Here is an 8552-nt window from a genome sequence, read left to right as displayed (position 1 = left end):
GGAGACTTAGTCTCTTCTGGGTCCAGGTGAGGCCCACAGGACTTTCTCTACCACCAAAGCCAGGCTCTCCCCTCAGCCTCATCACTCCCTGTCATTCATGTCCTTTTGGGGAAGAGATTATCCTACACATACAAAGACTGACTTCCTCTCCTTTGATGCATCCCCTGCCTCAAGCTGGGTCCGAGTGCTCCATGGTTTCCTAACAGTCCCCTTCTAGCTCCAGCTTGCGCACAATTTCACAGTTCCACCATTATACAGACAGCCCACACAGATGGAGTTTGTGCCAGGAAGCAAGTTTTACCTATGAAGCATTAGATTTTGGCAGCAATGCTGCTTTCTCAGAAGGAATCCATGCTTAATCAATAATGGGTCATTTATTTTTAAGTGTGAATTGAGAATTAGTAGAAAAACTCCCTGTGTGTTGATAAAACCGATACAACTAGAACATTCACCAGACTGACCAGAAAGAGCTGAGAGAGGACCAAGGAAATGCGTGCTGCCTCCCCGGAGCCAGGCCTCATGTTCTAAGATCAGGAGGAGAGAAGCAGGGGAAGAGGAGGACGCTGAGACTTGGAGCAAGTGGGAAAGTACTGAGCCCCAAGATCACGGGTGTAAACAGTCTCCAGCCCCTTTAAACATGACCACGACCTGCATCTCTAGGCCTGAGGGATTGCTTCCCCAGAAAGACTGAGGGTCACTCTGCCCATGAGGCAAGGCAGAAGTAGCAGGAATTTAACAGCTGCCAGGAGCAGCCTTTCAACCTAGGAAGTGGTGTATAAATGCCCTGGCTCTCTCCTTGCCCCTGTGATAGGGCAATTCAGAATAGATTTTGCAATATTTCTCAGAATCTCCCTCAAAGATGATGTTCCAGGTGCCCACTGTGTCTGCTGGTTTAACAGTACACTTTTCACTAACTGTTCCTTCTCTTGCTTACTGAGTTAGTCTCCTAGCAGTATGTTTCCTGAACTTCCCAAATAAACTACTTGTACTTTAAAATAAATAAATAAAAAATAAATACAGCCAACACCGCCCAGCAGGGTACTCTTGACAACCTATGCTTCCACTGCTTACAGACTGTCTGCCTTTGGCTATCACCCTTACCCTGCTGGTACACCCACCTGGAAGAATGTGGGTCCCAGCATCTGAACATAATGGGGCCAGGGGCTTGGAGGATAAGCAAAATGACAAGTACCAAGTCTGTAGGGCTTGTCCTTGAGAGAGAATTCCTAGGTCCACCTGCTCAGTGTCTCAGGAGCAGACTCTCAACTGAACCAGAGTCGGGGTCCCTGGGGCAGAGGAGGGAGGAGGTTTAAACCATGCCTTGCTTCTGCTCTGGGACGGTTTCTGTACAGAAATGTCAGCAGGATCAAAACAAAGCAAACAGGCTGCTCCAACGGGCAGAGGCTCAGCCTCAGATGGACCTGCCCCTGGAGGCCACAGAAGCTCTGGATCAGCTGAATCAAGACAGCAGGGCAGGGCTCTGCTGGTTCCAAATAGTGCTGGACAAACCTAGTGGAGAGAGACAGTGGTGTCTCAGGTGTTCTCATCCCCAAAATGCAGAGAATCGGGGTATACGGTAGGAAGCCATCAAATATTCAAAAAGTAATGGGCCAACAGTGAGTAATAACTATAATAATAAGCCTGCTACTGCTGCTGCTAAGTTGCTTCAGTCATGTCTGATTCTGTGCAACCCCATAGACGGCAGCCCACGAGGCTCCACCGTCCCTGGGATTCTCCAGGCAAGAACACTGGAGTGGGTTGCCATTTCCTTCTCCAATGCGTGAAAGTGAAAGTGAAAGGGAAGGCGCTCAGTCATGTCCGACTCTTCACGACCCCATGGACTGCAGCCCACCAGGCTTCTCCGTCCATGGGACTTTCCAGGCAAGAATACTGGAGTGGGTTGCCATTGCCTTCTCCGAATAATAAGCCTACCTGTGTGTAATAACAGAATGAGAAAATAGCAATGACTGTGTATAAACACCTAGTAGGTGCCTCACCATGCGCTAGATGATTTCCATAGATCTTGTTTAATACTCACCACATCCTGTAGCATAGGCATGATTACTCCCGCCTTGAAGATGAGAAAACTGAGGCCCACTGAGATATCAGGGGGAAGCTGCATGCTGGCTACTGCTGGGCCGGCTCTTCTCTGAACAGCTTTGCTCCTTTCAGTCCATTGCCTTGTGCTTGAGGCCATCAGTCCCCTGTTCTGGGTGGCTGCCTTTAGAGAAACCCCCCAGTCCCAATCACTCCAATATATGCCCTTCCTTCTTTCTGAAAGTGTTCACACATCATCTTGGGCTCCTCCACGAAAACTCAGCCTCACACAGTCCTAACAGCCCGAAGTCAGGTGGCCTCCTGGGCCCTTGCTCCCTTCGCTCATCCCTCTCTCTCTCTCACCTGCACCATTCAGTTCATTGCCATATCCCTGCAGCCCAAATGCTGCCACCAGTGCAGCCAGTGGCCCCATCACCTGGATGGCACAGCTGCTCCTCCAGTAGCTCCTCCATCCCTCAGCCAGAATGAACCTCCCAAGATGCAAGATTGACCTGGACCCTTCCCTTTCATGGCACGAATGGCTTCCCGTGGCTCTCAGGGCGGCACAAAGCCCCTACTGCACCTGGGCGTCCCAGGCCCTTCCCCGTCTGGCCCTACTCCCACTCCAGTCCCCATTCTCACTGTTGGCCACAGACCCTGAAATTGCAAAGCTCTCCTGTGCCTCTCAGCTCAGCCTGTACAGATCCTTCTCCCTCAACCAGCCGCCTCCTCCCCTCCACCCCATCCTGAGCTCACAATTGCTCAAACTGCTGCACTCAGACTCACCCAGGCTGAGTCAAAGGAGCCTCCCCTGGCTCCCATGGCCCCTTGCTCACCTTATCAAAGCCCCTGTGGTCCTATATAGAAATTGCTCTCTGCCTGCTTATTTCTGCAGACCAGCCTCATTACTGAGAGTAGGGATCAGCATGTCCAGTCCCCTGAGATTGCCTGGTAGCCACTGGGTGCAAAGAACTGAGTGGATAAAGGAGCAATTAGTCAAGACCCTCCCCACTCCCCATCCCTCTACACCCCACCCCCTCTCCAGTGCTGAGCCCTCAAAAAGAAAGATCTGGTGCATCCTGCCAGTGCCTCCAGCCTAAGCCACCAAGAGCTCCCTCGCAGTGGGACTAGGTAGGGTTTGTTGACTGACTGCAACAGGGGAGAACTCAGGCCATGGGGAACGAGAGGTCTCTCATCCACAGGGTGTTAGAGAGGCCTTCCAGGACTGAGGTTTATGTTTGGTGACTGGGGGAAGGGCTTCGCTCTGGACTGGAAGCTGTCAGGAAGCAGGGCTGATGGTCTGACTGGGTACTTTACTAAATCTTGTCTAAAAATCTAGTATCACATGAGGTGGAAGGAGCAGTCACTTCTATTAGCCAGACTGTAGAGTGCGTGCCGCTCCTGTGGCTTGGACAGCATCCTTGTGTTTGAGTGCAAACGTGATGACGGAGGGTCTGGTTTTTGCCTTGACTCCTCGTGGTCACAGAGAGGGCTTCTCTGAGGTCGCTGTCATTGTCATGACTCTGATCTTGCTCCTTAGGAGAGCACCAGGCCAGCTGGGGTACAGGCCAGCTTCCAGCTGTCGGGCACTGCTGGTCTCTTTCTCCATTTTTGCCAATCTGTCCCGCAGTTAGCTGGCCATGCATCACCACCAGGGCCAGAGGCCGAGCCTTGTTCTTGGCTTCACATTCAAACCTTGTGCTCCAACCCAGAATTCATGGCTCCCCAGAATTCACGGCTCCCCAAAACCCAAATGGCTCTCCCCATGGCCCTAAATCTCCTTTACTCTTTTTGCTCCCCTGACCACCACCCAAGCTTTTGTTTGGGTATCAGTTCTTTGGTTCCATCGAGTTCCATTCAAGGTAGGTCATAAATGGAGGGGCAGAGGAGATGCCAATCTTGCAACTGGATGGGAGGGAAGAGAAAACTGACCTCACCAGTCCTCTCCCTGGTGGTGTTTACCCCAAACCATCAAAGCTTCATGCTGCAGGGTTCAGCTTCCTCTTGTCATGGATTTTAGCACCCTTTTGCTAAGATACTCTCTCTCTCTTTCTCACACTCACGTGTGTTCACTCTCTCTCTCTCTACTTTGGACTGTACCACCAGTGGCATCCTATATCAAGAAGACACATTAAGGGAATTAAAAGAATTACCAGAAAGAAATAAACTACAGTGAATAAAGAGGAAATCTTCCTTAACTATCTCTGAATCTCCAAATCCTTGAAGTCTGCACTCTCCACATTGTGCATCTTCTCATTTGTACTGTCTCCCAGTCTCCCCTATGTTATTTGGTTCCCCTGATGAAATCATAAACCCCCAAGGAGAGAACTGTGCCCCATTATTCTGACAGCTCAGCCTGGTGCCACCTCTCTCCCAGTCCCAGCCCGGGTTGGCTCCCCCACAGTCCTGCCCATACCCATCTGAAATGTTCACAGTCTTCCTAGAATTGTTCTTATGGTCCCCGCGAGGAGCCCAAAGGGATTTAAACAACTGAGCTTCTCCCAGAAATCTCCAGCTGGGAAGGGGCTGCAGGGGCAACCCCCCTCTCATGGAGTGGAGCCTGCCCTTTTCTCCCACAGAGGGGCCCAGGGCCAGGCATTGGCCAAGGAGAAGATGTCAGTTGAGGTCCTCTCTCCACCATCACTAAGAGGATGCTCACTTGTCTGCAAGCATCTGAGGATGAGTACATGGTATAAAATTCTCTTTGAGAATTCAGAAAATTTGCTCCATTCAGAACAATTGGTTCAAAGGAGAAAAACCACGACCTCTTCCTGAAAATGTAGGCTGGTTTTGTGAGTGTGTATTATGGCAGATGAGGGTGGGAAAGGCAGAGATTCTCTATCAGCTCTCTGATATGTGTCGATGGAAACTTCAGCCACCACCTCCATTCCCACAGCACTTGTTCTCTGTACTCAACTGCGTCCAAAGCAGCATGGTTATTATCCAAATTTTTCCCAAATTGGTGTTGCTTCCTAACCAGTGTGTGGATTGGGCTTGGGGGCCAGAGACAGCATAACTATGATATCTTCAGGGCAGGACCTTCCTGTTTTGGAGTTAGGCATTCACCCCACAATTGACCACACCTGGCTGGGCAAACAGACTAACGTGCTGTCACATTCACAGTCTTAGATCTTAACTCTCCAAGGTCAAGGCCAAAAGCACCAGTATCTCCTTTGAGCCCAGGAGGCTGTTAAAGCTACCTGTTCATTCACATCTATTCTGTGTATGAAAACACATTAAGAAATAGACAAGCTTGGAAAAATCACAAATTAGGAGAAATTATTTGCATTAAAAAAATACTTAATTTTTGGAGGGTTTTCTTAAATAATAAATGCTTCTTACACTTTTTAGCTGCATGTTTCCAAAATATTACTTTCTTGTCAAAATAAAAACCAGAAAAATAGAGAAACTGAAAGTTAAGTTAGCAGATTAAAATGGTAAATACTAAAAAATTTAAATAGTAATAAGCTAAAAGAAAACAGAATTGAGTATATTTTAGACATGCAAAAGAGAAAAAAAATGTCTAAACTTAAAGAAATAGAACCCACAAAGGAAAATAAACACATCACATAAGTGAAATACACCTGGTTAAATTTTAATGTCTAAAATTAATACAAACTGATAAAAGCACAAAGCGCAAACCATTTAGAAAAAGAAACTATAGTAAACTGTAAACATGGGAGCAAATATTCAACTTCACTGAGAATCAAATAAATATGAATTAAAACAACAGAAGAAAACTTCTTTGGGACATAAACACTTAGCACAAAATGCCCATTGTTGATGAAGGTGTGGTGAGATGAGCAGTAAGCTGCATTCCTGGCAAAAGCGTACACGAATCTGTCTTGGAAAGAAGTGGAGACATGTATGTGTGTGTGCGAGTATACCTTTTGCCTTTTCTTTAGTTTTGGTGTGATATGAATCTGTTATGAGTATATGTATGTATTATGTAATGTACTATAATACATAATATATTAACATGTACTACATGTCATATCTATAGAACTATACTATATTTTGGCATATGAAATGGTAAACCACTCCAATATTCTTGCCTGGAGAATCCTATGGACAGAGGGGCCTGGAAGGTAACAGCCCATAGGGTCGCAAAGTGTCAGACACGACTGAGGACATGACTGATACTATACTTAATGTATTAATACCAGACTATATAAATTGTACAGATGTGCATATTAATGTATATCATGAAAGACTCACATCCTGCCAAAGCTAAAGAAAGAAGTTCAAATGGAGAAAACACCAAAGACAAAGGCTTTTCTCTGCCACACCAATTAAACTGATACTCATATCTTCTACCAAGAGCAGTGTCTGGCTTCTTCTCTTTCTGCGTCCCTTGCCAAGCCTGAAGATGCCTTCACACTGGTTCTTTCCCATGACCATCATCTTCATCAGTTTTTCTCACATGTGAGCCTCCATCAGTGTGTCCTGGAAAGCTGATCAAAATACAGATCACTGGGCCCCAACCCCAGAGTTTCTGCTTTGACAGGTCTGTGGTGGGACCCTAAAATGTTCATTTCTCAGAAGTCTCCAAGCATGCTGCTATTCCCTGGATCACATTTTGAGAAGCACCAACCTGCACAACATGTATCCTTCTGGGTTTCCCACCGGAGCAGCCTCCTCAGTTCAGTTCAGTTCAGTTCAGTCGCTCAGTCGTGTCCGACTCTTTGCGACCCCATGAATCACAGCACACCAGGCCTCCCTGTCCATCACCAACTCCCGGAGTTCATTCAAACTCATGTCCATCGAGTCCGTGATGCCATCCAGCCATCTCATCCTCGGTCATCCCCTTCTCCTCCTGCCCTCAATCCCTCCCAGCATCAGAGTCTTTTCCAATGAGTCAACTCTTCGCATGAGGTGGCCAAAGTACTGGAGCTTCAGCTTTAGCATCATTCCTTTCAAAGAAATCCCAGGGTTGATCTCCTTCAGGATGGACTGGTTGGATCTCCTTGTAGTCCAAGGGACTCTCAAGAGCCTTCTCCAACACCACAGTTCAAAAGCATCAATTTTTCGGCACTCAGCCTTCTTCACAGTCCTACTCTCACATCCATACATGACCACAGGAAAAACCATAGCCTTGACTAGATGGACCTTAGTCGGCAAAGTAATGTCTCTGCTTTTGAATATGCTATCTAGGTTGGTCATAATTTTCTTCCAAGGAGTAAGCGTCTTTTAATTTCATGGCTGCAGGCACCATCTGCAGTGATTTTGGAGCCCCCAAAAATAAAGTCTGACACTGTTTCTACTGTTTCCCCATCTATTTCCCATGAAGCAATGGGACTGGATGCCATGATCTTCATTTTCTGAATGTTGAGCTTTAAGCCAACTTTTTCACTCTCCTCTTTCACTTTCATCAAGAGGCTTTTGAGTTCCTCTTCACTTTCTGCCACAAGGGTGGTGTCATCTGCATATCTGAGGTTATTGATATTTCTCCCGGCAATCTTGATTCCAGCTTGTGTTTCTGCCAGTCCAGCGTTTCTCCCAGTCCAGCGTTTCTCATGATGTACTCTGCATAGAAGTTAAATAAGCAGGGTGACAATATACAGCCTTGACGTACTCCTTTTCCTATTTGGAACCAGTCTGTTGTCCCATGTTCAGCTCTAATTGTTGCTTCCTGACCTGCATACAGATTTCTCAAGAGGCAGGTTAGGTGGTCTGGTATTCCCATCTCTCTCAGGATTTTCCACAGTTTATTGTGATCCACACAGTCAAAGGCTTTGGCATAGTCAATAAAGCAGAAATAGATGTTTTTCAGGAACTCTCTTGCTTTTTCCATGATCCAGCGGATGTTGGCAATTTGATCTCTGGTTCCTCTGCCTTTTCTAAAACCAGCTTGTACATCAGGGAGTTCACAGTTCACGTATTGCTGAAGCCTGGCTTGGAGAATTTTGAGCCTTACTTTACTAGCATGTGAGATGAGTGCAATTGTGCGGTAGTTTGAGCATTCTTTTGCATTGCCTTTCTTTGGAATTGGAATGAAAACTGACCTTTTCCAGTCCTGAGGCCACTGCTGAGTTTTCCAAATTTGTTGGCATATTGAGTGCAGCACTTTCACAGCATCATCTTTCAGGATTTGAAACAGCTCAACTGGAATTCCATCACCTCCACTAGCTTTGTTCGTAGTGATGCTTTCTAAGGCCCACTTGACTTCACATTTCAAGATGTCTGGCTCTAGATTAGTGATCACGTCATCATGATTATCTGGGTCATGAAGATCTTTTTTGTACAGTTCTTCCATGTATTCTTGCCACCTCTTCTTAATATCTTCTGCTTCTGTCCTCCTCAACTGTTGCTTCTGAACCAGGTTTATTTGCTCAACACACAGCCCACCGAACAGAGACTCAAGGCGACTTTTGAATGCACATGCCCAGTTGGAGGGACAGTAGCCCTAACCTGTCTTAACCTGCCCGAGCTTGACCTGAACATGGCTGACTCCAAGTTCCTGAAAAACAACTTGGGCAAACATCTTACAATTCCTACCTCAGAGATGCTCTCTA

The sequence above is a fragment of the Budorcas taxicolor genome, chromosome 2 (assembly GCF_023091745.1).
Source record: "Budorcas taxicolor isolate Tak-1 chromosome 2, Takin1.1, whole genome shotgun sequence".
Lineage (NCBI taxonomy): Eukaryota > Metazoa > Chordata > Mammalia > Artiodactyla > Bovidae > Budorcas > Budorcas taxicolor.
This window is presented reverse-complemented; position numbering follows the sequence as displayed.